The following is an 11,055-nucleotide window of genomic DNA, read 5'->3' as shown; positions in this document are numbered from 1 at the left end:
CAATTTCCAAACATATCACCTCAGTAAATCCTCCCTCCACAAAAAGAGCTGCAAGGGTGGCACATGCTTGAAGGGTAAGCACAAATGTCAGATGGTCTGGGCTCGTGCCTTCCCCTTCCATCTCTGGGTATAGTCGTAAAGCCTTATCTGCTTGACCAAGTTCAACATATGCTGAGAGCATGGCATTCCATGACACAATGGTACGTTGAGGCAATGTACCAAACACATCTTCTGCTTCCATAATGGCCCCACACTTGCCATATATATTCAAAAGAGTGTTGCCCAAGAGTACATTGGATGTGTTGCTTTTCTTGCGTGCATTGGCATGTAACGCTTGCCCAATTTCTAGAGAAATCACCTTGATTGATTGTCCCTTCAAAGAGTGCAATTCCATCTCCGCTAGGGTGGCACATGCCTGAAGGGCAATCACAAATGTTGACAGGTCTGGACTCTCACCTTCTTGTTGCATCTGTCTGTACAATCGTAGAGCCTTTTCCCCCTGATCCTGATCAATATATGCTGAAAGCATTGCATTCCATGATACAAGGGTGCGCTCGGGGAGTAAACTGAACACATTCTCTGCTTCCACAATGGCCCCACACTTACCGTACATACTCACAAGGGTGTTGCCAACAAACACATCGGACATGAAGCCTTTTCTGCGAGCTTCAACATGAAGATCCTTGCCTTTTCTGAGGTCCCCTATGCTGCCACAAGCTTTGAAGAGGGCGACATAGGTGTAAGTGCTTGGCTCCACACCTTCTTCTTGCATCTGGGTGTATAGCCATAAAGCCTTATCTCCTTGGTCCTCTTCAACATATGCTGAGAGCATAGCATTCCATGAAGTCAGAGTACGCTCAGCCAGGGCAGCGAACACGTCCTCTGCATTGGCAATGGCCCCACATTTTCCATACATACTTACAAGGGTGTTGCTAACCATGAGATTGGATGTGAAGCCTTTCTGACGAGCATCCGCATGGAATTTAATGCCCTGTTCAAGATCCGGTATGCTGCCACAAGCTTTGAAGAGGGTTACAAAGGTGTGAGGGTTGGGCTCCACACCTTTCTCTTGCATACATTGATGCATTCTGAGGGCTTCCTGCGGGTGGCCACGGTCTGCATAAGCGGAGATGAGGGCAGTCCAGGAGAAAACGGTGAGGTGAGGCAACTTGGCAGACACGAGGTGTGCATCTTGGACGGCACCACACTTGGCCAGCGTCACAACCAAGTAGTCTCCCAGCAAGCCAGTTAGCTCGACGCAGTGGCGGGCAAGGTGTTGGTGGACCCGCCTGGCTTGAGTAAGGCCCTTCTTGCTCTTCCTGCTGCACGCCTTGAGAAGGGACAAATAGATGCTGGCGGAGGGGGGGGTGTCCACTCGAGAGAGCACGTCGAGCGCCTTGTCCAGCTCCTCTCTTTCGCAGAGAGTTTGCAGGAGTCCTCTGGACATCTCGGGAGCGATTTCGATGGCAGAGTTTCATACTCCACGGGGTGGCACTGTCGAAATGCAAATTGGGTAGGTGATGGCTTCCTTCTGAGGAGAGGTAAGCAATCATCGTGGAAGGCCTCCTCTGGACGATGCGATGGTTGAGCTTGGTCGTCGAAATGACTCTAAATAACCTGTTGGCTTCTTGTGGAGGGCTCGAAATAAATCCCACATAGTCTATGTTCAGCGCTGGGACTGTCGTGTATATAAACCCTTGGACATCCCACTTTCAATTTGCCTTAAACTAATGAGTAAGGAAAACAAAGCATTCGGTCGAAACCGAATGCCGCGCTGAAACTTTCATGCGCCCTTTATTTTTGGAGGGGTAATAGGCTGGCCTCGTGTAGACGCTGCTTACTTTGCAGAACTCACCTGAGCTGGCCTCCCACCACCCAAAGCAAAAATTCCAAAGGAGACAAAATAGGGTAATTCTCTACCTTAACTTGTTTTACGTACCCACGCATGTTAGCAAAAGGACTTGCATTCTTTCCACTTCATCCTTGGCTCACATTCTTTTGCTTAGAGGTTAGGCACGTGCACCTTATAGCCATACATAGCTTCAAATAAGGTGCATAGCTTCAAAAGGTGACATCCAAAAGCTCACATGATAGGTGCTATTGTAGGAAAACTCTGCCAAAAATGCAACGAGTCATCCCATGCATGTCGAGTATCATGATAATAATGCCTTAAGTAAGTCTCGACCCTTTCCATTTGACCATTGGTTTCTTGATGTGGTAGGCCGTGCTAGGAGTCAATTGAGTACCCATGCTCTCGAATAGTGTACGCCAAAAAGTACCCATGAATTTCACATCCCAATCACAGACTATTTGTTGTGGCATACCATGCAACTTGAACACGAATTCTATGAATTGGTGTGCAACCATAGATGCCGAATATTTCACCTTTATAGGCACAAAAATAGGTAGCTTTTGTTAAGCGATCAACCACCACATAAACACTATCCCACCTTCTCTTAGTAAGAGGAAGTCCAATAATGAATCCATAGCAATATGCATCCACTTACCCTCCGGAATAGGTAGGGATTAAAGCAAACCAGTGGGTTTATGTATAGGGTCCTTGTTGAGTTGACAAGGCATACACTTGGAGACAAACTCATGAACATCTCCCAATCCCCATAGACCTTTCCAATGAAAACTCTCTCTTATTGCATCAAAGGTCTTAAAGAGACCCAATTGTCCTGCCATGGAAGAAGAATGTATCTCAACCAAGACCTTTTATTAAATGTCGAATGAGGTACAAGATACACTCTCTCCTTGAAGTATAAGAGCCCATTATGCAATAAAAAATGAGATAAATCATTACACATACGATGCTCTAATTTATGTACCATATGTGATGCCTCTTCATCTAGCATATACTCTTCTTAGATATCCACAATTCAATCTTTATGAACTTGTGATGCCTCTTCATCTACCATATTCTCTTCGTGGATATCCACAATCCAATCTTTATGAACTTCTGTGATGAACATGCCCACTTGAGAGTTCCGTGATGACGAACCTGCTCACATTCTTGAGAGTGAATCGGCCACCACATTGTCCTTCCCCTTCGTATAAGGGATCTTAAAATTATAATTTTGAAACGTTTCCAACCACCTTCTTTTCTTGGGAGAGATATTGGGTTGAGATACAAAATACTTGAGAACCCTACCGTCTTACTTCTTATAAAGAAGAGATAGTGATGCAACTTCTTGATTACATGCAAGATAGTAAGCATCTCTTGGTCATACACATGCATCTCCATCTCTTTGTCAATTTTGCGACTTTCAAATGTAATCACTCCATGATCTTGATACAATACGACACTAATGTCTTTTTCACATGCCTCCGCCCTTATAATAAAAGGTTTCGTAAAGTCCGAGCGTAAAGTCCGAGCATACCAAAATAGGGGCAGAAGTAAGCATACTTTTCAGCTCTTCAAAGCTCTTATGGACTGTAGTATCCCAAAAGAAAGCTTCACACTTAAGCTTATCCGTCAATGGAGCTGTCAATGTGAGCATACTTTAAGCTTCATGCTTAAGCTTATCCGTCATGGAGCTGCCAATGTGAGCATGCTTCTTAATAAACCTTCTATAGAAGGATGATAGACCTAGGAATCCCATCAATTGTGTGATATTGGTAGGATTTGGCCAATTCTTCACACATACTCATCACCACTCTTCATCCTTATTTGATGAGTGATAACTAGACCTTAAGTCAATCGCGGTAAAGAATCTTGCCCCTTTCAACTCATCCAAGAGATCGTCTATCCTTGGAAATAACAATTCTTCATAGGGATCTTATTCAAGTCTCTATAATCAATGCACATACTAAAGGTATTATCCTTCTTCTTCACCAAAAGCATGGGCGATGCAAAAGGAGATTGACTTGGCTCCACCCAACCCATGTTCATTAGTTCTTAGACTTGCTTTGACACCTCATCTTTCTCCACCTTCTTTCTCCACCTTTGACAATCTATATGGAGGGTTGTTTGATGGGCCTAGCATTAGGCTCAAGCTCTATCCCATGATCAAGTGGCAAACACTTGGGCATTTGAAATATATCCACGTATTCCTTCCCTCATATGTGACTTTTCTCTTCTTTCTAGATTGTTCTCATCCTTGCAAAGTTGTAATACATACACATACCCCATTTTCTTGAGTTCTCTTTCCATCATCATAATCATAAAGCCTAAACAAGGTACCACTAAGATCAAATGGAAACTCCTCATCCAGTTCATGGTGGTAATGATCATCTTCCACAAAGTCTCAGTAATCATCAAAGAGCTCCCCTTCCTTTTCAATCTCCTCCTCAATGACTTTCAAAGGCACCATATTAAGAGTTATATTCCTCACTTTACAATGTCCTCCTGAATGACTTTGGAAAAGGATCTCCCCTTCCTTTTCAATGTCCCATTAGGGAAAATTTGGACTCACTTTTGGGCCTTTTAAGCTCTTTGAGATTCTAGGGAGTATTCCATAAGGACCACAGTGAGGGTGAGGCTTAACGGAACTTTTGAGGTTACTTTTTGGTGGGAAGGCCATAACTTGAGCATAAAAACTCAAAATTTATCGAAGGCTGGTGCGTTAGAATCCTCTCATCAAGATCTTTCCAATGATATGTTACATGATATAGTTTTGAGGTGCTATGGATAGAGTTATCCACGATCCCCCTTTTCATAATAGAATGATGACTTGGCATTTCTTAGAAGGCCCATAAATGAGTCCACATTTTCCCTAATGTCCTCAATGACTTTGAAAAGCACCATATTCATGAGTTTTAAAAATTTGTGTGTGTAATCCTTGACACTACTTTGCCTTTATTCCAAATCATCCCAATCACACACCAACTTGTCCATATGCAATTGAGAGATAAAACCTTCTCTCATTTTATCTTTGAAAGCATTCCAAGTTGTAATGTCATAACCAAGCATGTGGATATCCTTCCAAATACAAAGCAGCAAAGTAAACCTTTTCTTTCTACCTTCTTGGATTCATTTCAAAGTAGCACTCTAATTTATTCACCCACTCTTCAAACTCCTCATTTGAGGTGGTTTCTCCTTTGAACTTTGCCAAACAACTTTTTCCTTTCCTCCTTTGAACTCATCCCTCCCATCATGTGCATTGTCCTCATGTAATCTACCATCATGTACACCATCCCCATGTACCCTTGAGAAATGTCCGTTGTGATTCTAATTACCATCATAGCAAGTAGAATCAAAAGCATTGCCTTTTCCCTTAGCATAGCCTAGAGATAAAGGATGCATTTAGTGATTCAAATTTCCTATGGTGGGGCGGCTGATGACCCCCCACGTGCTGATTTTCCTTATTACCATAATTAATCTCATCCACATCTCTAAACAATAAGCTTTTTGATGGTCTAACATAATCTCCCATGTTTTTCTTGGGTATCCCAAATTGATAAGAAACTCTATCCTTATATGAGCCTTACAAAGGAGTAACACCTTGGCATGTTGGCACCCTAGCATCTTGACTTGATTGTCGCATATCTCGATTCTTGAATTCACTCCTCAAAGCCAACATCTCACTCTTGAAGCCCTCTAGAGGTTGAGCTTGAAGTTGGGATTGTTGTTGATTAAAATTCTCTATCATCTCATCAACTCATGAGCATGACACAATGCCACTCAATGTCATAACTTGAGTGCAAGCATTAAAAACCACGGAAGTTCAAGGAGAGATATTAGCTAAACCTTCTACGTGCATGATTAAAAGGAGAAGAAGACAAAAGAAGGTGGGACGAGAAGGCTCTGCTGCTCTAGAAATATAGGATGGTTCGGATGAGGGAACGACCAAAAACCGCATCCACCAAGTCAAGCCAAGAAAAGGTGTTGAAAAGATAAAAAGAAGAAGTAGCATGGAAGGAAACTGAACTAGTTGAAGAACCCCAGACAACACCGAGGGGATTGGGTGAATATCCAAATGCTTAGAAAGAGATCGAAAAGCTAGAGGCTGCACAATCCTTTAGTTCAAGAAGGTCAAAACAAGTTTGAGGAACGATTGCAAGCTAATTTGGCTATTGATACAGTCTATCCTGGGCAAAATATCACGAGGGAAGCCAAATGGCTAAACCTGGTAGAGATTATAGTGAGGAAGTAACTGACTCAGAAGGAGAAGGAAGGAATGACCTATTCTCAAGGATGTTTGATGAAGAAGGGGAATATCCTCTTTATGACTCAGAAAATCCTATTCTAGAGGTATATAGTAATAATGTTGGTGAAAACCAGGCACCTAGGATGTGGTCGGCCTATCCACATTTCTCTCTATAGAGATCAAGATACCAATTGGAACTTGGATTCACAAATCTTGGAAATAAACATATGAACTTGGAAGACACCTTCCATGGATGGGGGGGTATTTGGAAATGACTCGAAAACTACACACAGAACTACCTTGGTGCAACTATGTGTGGAACCCATGAATCATTAAAATCATCAGAGGATCTTGTATGCTCCTCTTTTTGAATGATGATTTTTGTGAGAATCGGATGCATATATTGGCCATAATAGATGTCATGGGAAAAACTAGAACAAAGTTTGTGGAACTCGATGAGAAAGGTGAGGTGCTTGTCACTATAATATGCATGATGGGACCCTTAATAAGATGAACTAGAACTAGTTAGGGGAAATCTCTTTAGAAGTGCAAGAGTCTGAATCCGGTGACGAGAAGGTTGAAATTCTAGAAATGGAAACGTTACAGAGCTAATCATAGCAGTAGGATTCTTAGACGAAGACCCACGGATGTACAATGGCTAAGATACGTCGAAGCCACTGAATTTCATGAGGAATTCTCTAAGAATTGGGGAAACGAGTTAAGCCGGGTGATATTACAAACATTGCAAGAACCAAAAGTGAGCCAAGACCCTCCCAAGCTCATAAGATTAGCAAGAAGAAAGCAAAACAAAGCTTTGGTGGACACAAAATAAGAAGTAAAAAGAGCTTTGGTAGATAAGGACGAGAATGATGAGGAACCGAATGGCAGATAAGGACGAGAATGATGAGGAACCGGATTTGAGTAAGGTTCCAATCTATTTCAAATCTTTTGATGTTAATGAAATAAAAGTAGTTCACCTACTTACACGGACACAATTTTCAAAGGGTGATCAAACAAGAACCTCGTATGATGGACCTGCATGAAAAGATATAGGGGAGAAGGGAGCTTGAGCTCTTGCAAGCACACACACACTCTCACAAACCCTTGAAGAGAACACACAAGGTGAGAGGCTGAAAATTGTTCTTCTTCTTCTTCAACAAAAGAGGTCTACAAAGGAGATAAAGTGACTAACACACATACTAGAGTATATACAAGCGGTAGCTGTGGACTAGTCAGTGTAGAATCTTTGGTGAAGATATGTCGATGCTAGTTACCAAACCCGCCAGTGATGTAAATGTTGAACGGTCACGCAGGTGCCTCGTGAGTGTTAGCTCATGTTGACCTTGACATCTCAACACTCCCCCTCGAGCTCAACTCCAGCTCGTGAACTCCAAGCATATCTCAAAATATGTGGAGCTTCTCAGCTCTCCCAAGGCCTTCGTGAAGATGTCAACGACTTGATCCTGCGTGGCGACGTAGGCCAAGTCAATGTCGTCTACCAAGACTCTCTCCTTGATGAAGTGGTAGTGAACCTCAATGTGTTTCATCCATACATGGAAAACTGGGTTCCTGGCCAATTGTATATTGCTAAGATTGTATAAATATATGACAACCTTTCTCTTAACATGCAACCCCAAATCAGCAAAACAAGTAGCTTGTGAAACCAAGCTACCTCACATGCTGCCACCATAGCTCCTCTGTACTCTGCCTCTGTACTCGACAAGGAAACTGTGGGCTGCTTCTTGCTGCTCCATGTCACAGCAACACTCCCTAATGAAAACATAAATCCACTGGTAGATCTTATGTCTGAGATGCTACCTGCCCAATCTGCATCTGTGTACCCATATAGCTCCAATGGTACACCTGCTACATAAAATAATGCATAATCAAAAGTGGCCTCAAATACCAAAGTGTGCGTCACACACTGCCAAGATGTGGTTTGCATAGAACCTGCATAAAATGGCTCTCTAAGCCAACAATGTAACTCAAATCTGACCTGCTGATCGTGACATAGATCAAACTTCACACAATCTTCCTATACATAGTGGGGTCCTCCAACACATAACTTGCATCCGCACTAAGCTTGCCATTTTGATCTAATGGCACCGAGATTGGCTTCTTACAACCAGCCATCCCATACTTGGAGAACATGTCCAATACACACTGGCACCGAGATTCGCTTCTTACAACCAGCCATCCCATACTTGGAGAACATGTCCAATACACACTGTCTCTGTGATAGCCAAATACCTTAAAAAAGTAGCGCACATCTCCCAAATCCTTCATATAAAACTTCCTTTTGAGAAGACTTTTCACATGCTCAATCTCGTCCAAGTTGTCACCCCCAATAATAAGATCATCTACATAGATGCATCTACATAGATGGTGATGATCACAATACCCTTATCACTCTTGCACACATACAAAGAGTGATCTGCATCTACCATATGAAAACTAATAGTGACAAGATACTTAGAGATCTTGTCATGCCATGCTTGTGGACCTTGCTTCAGTCCATACAAGGCCTTACAAGCTTATATACATACTCTAGGGGTGACTTGTATCCTTAAAACTAGTTGGTTAATCCATATACACTTCTTCTTTGCAAGTCACCATGCAAGAACACATTTTTTACATCCATCTGATGTAAAAACCAGCCTTTAGCTGTGCAACCACCGTAGTCACAGCACTCACAATTTCCATCTTTGAAACCGAGGGGCAAACGTCTCCTCATAATCAATCCCATGTGTCTGAGCATATCCTTTGGCTACCAATCTAGCCTTGTATGTGCTTGTGCTACCATCACTGTTATGTTTCACCTTATACACCCACTTACATCCAATAGCTTTCTTGCCTTCAAGAAATGGCACCAAATCCCAAGTCTCATTTCCATACAGTGCATCCATCTTCTCATCCATAGCTTTCTCCTAGTACACATTTCCAATAGCCTCATCAAAACATGTGCTCTACAACCTGCACAACTTTTGCCATGTAAGCACAATGATGTGCCACATAACCATCGTAGGTCAACCTTTGCACAGGGTTTTTGACTTTTTTAGATCTTTTTAACTTTGCATTCATGGCTTCTAAATCCTTCTTTACACCAGGTGTCCTCATTGCTAGAATCCCAAGCTCCTCTCATCAAGGTTCATCTCTGAGCCACCAGAGTCTCCATCAACAAGAGAATGCCCTGCAAAAACTTTCAGGCATACCAAGGGGCCCAACCACTTTCTCTTTGCCTTTATGTGATGTACCAACTACATTTCCAGGACTAGTATTATGACACAGCCTGCCATTCCATGGTCTATCAACAGAACTGCTGCATGAGGACTGTGATTGCTGACTTGCATTCTGTGCAACCACATTTCCACTTACATCAGTCCCAACAATATCTTTTCAGCAGAGCATACCAGCAGCTACTTGTCTCATCAAATACCCCTGATTACCCTCAATTCATGTGTAGCAGGAATATAACATCTATATCCTTTTTGCTCAAGGGAATACCCAATAAACACACATTTTTTTGCCTTTGGATATAGCTTAGTACGTAACTCATCTGGCACATGCACATGCACATGCACATGTGCAATACATCTGGCACATGCACATGCACATGTGCAATACATCCAAAAACTTTCAAGTGAGACAAATGAGGTTTCTTTCCAGTAAACTTCTCCTCTGGCATTATATTATGTATAGTTGTAGTAGGAGTCATGTTCATGATATAAATTGTTGTAGACACAGCCTCAGCCCAAGCCTCAGCCCAATAGCTATGCACCATATTCCTCTTTTCATGCTATCTCTGCAATGTGTCTATTTTTCTGCTCAGCAACTCCATTTTATTGCGGAGTGTATCTACATGTAAACTATCTCTGAATACCATTCTTCCGCAAGAAATCAAAGAACTCATTGGAGAAGTATTCTCCTCCTCCATCTGACCTTAGGCACACCTTAGGCACTTCACATGCTTTCTTATCTGCTTTTCAGCCTCCTGAAATTATGAAAATGAGTGAAAACTTCACTCTTCTCCTTCATGAAATACACCCACACTTTCCTCGTGTGGTCATCAATGAATGTACCTGCTCTGCTCTGCTGCAGACCACCCATAGACATAGTCTTCACAGGACCCCATACATATGAATGCACAACATCTAGTACATTCCTGCTCACATTTCTGCCATGTGCTGATTTGTTTTTTTTCCAAATTGACATGTTTCACATACTTTTTGCATACCTTCAACCTTAAACTTAGGCAGCCTTGTCACAATTTCTTTAGTTTGCATAGACTTCACATACTTTTTGCATACCTTTAACCTTGAACTTAGGCAGCCTTGTCACAATTTCTTTAGTTTGCATAGACTTCACATACTTTTTGCATGCCTTCAACCTTAAACTTAGGCAGCCTTGTCACAATTTCTTTAGTTTGCATAGACTTCATTCTTTGCACATTTACATGCCCAATTCTCTTATGTGAAATATTTGTATCGACAACAACTGGTGAACCATTTGCAAACATTGCAGCACTCACTTTAGGCATATTTACATTCAGTGTTAACATTTTTCCTACTCTGTTCCCTTTTGCGACCAACCTGCACTTCTCTTTAAAGTCTTCTACATAACAACCATCAAAGTTAAACCGCACCTGCAAACCCTACTTAATCATCTCGCCAACAGAAACCAAATTCTTTGTAATGTTTGGAACATGAAATACATCTAGAAGGTACTTCACCCTACTATCGTGCATAGACAATGGCACATCTCCAACATGGGCAATCATATGAGCAGTGTCATCCCCTGTTTCAACAAAACCTGGTTTTTCAATACTCTTGATTTCCTTGAACCACTCACCCATGACTTGTCATGTGGTTCGAAGCACCTGAATCAATATACCATACATCATCCTTACATATTGCTACATCATTTCCAGACACCTCATTAACTATATGTTGCATAAAAAACAACC

The 11,055-nt window shown here is 42.0% G+C and overlaps 1 non-coding gene across 1 annotated transcript; it reads left to right on the top strand.

Moving 5' to 3' along the window:
• Window positions 1-1,717: 1,717 nt before the first annotated feature.
• LOC147630121 (U12 minor spliceosomal RNA) lies at window positions 1,718-1,872 on the top strand. The gene has a single exon (XR_015267804.1). It is a non-coding gene; the product is annotated as a U12 minor spliceosomal RNA (small nuclear RNA).
• Window positions 1,873-11,055: the final 9,183 nt, after the last annotated feature.

This window comes from Cibotium barometz, chromosome 17 (genome assembly GCF_041138505.1).
Source record: "Cibotium barometz isolate CiBa-2024 chromosome 17, ASM4113850v1, whole genome shotgun sequence".
Classification (NCBI taxonomy): Eukaryota; Viridiplantae; Streptophyta; class Polypodiopsida; order Cyatheales; family Cibotiaceae; genus Cibotium; species Cibotium barometz.
The sequence above is the reverse complement of the archived record's forward strand: the minus strand, read 5'-3'. Positions and strand labels throughout refer to the sequence as shown.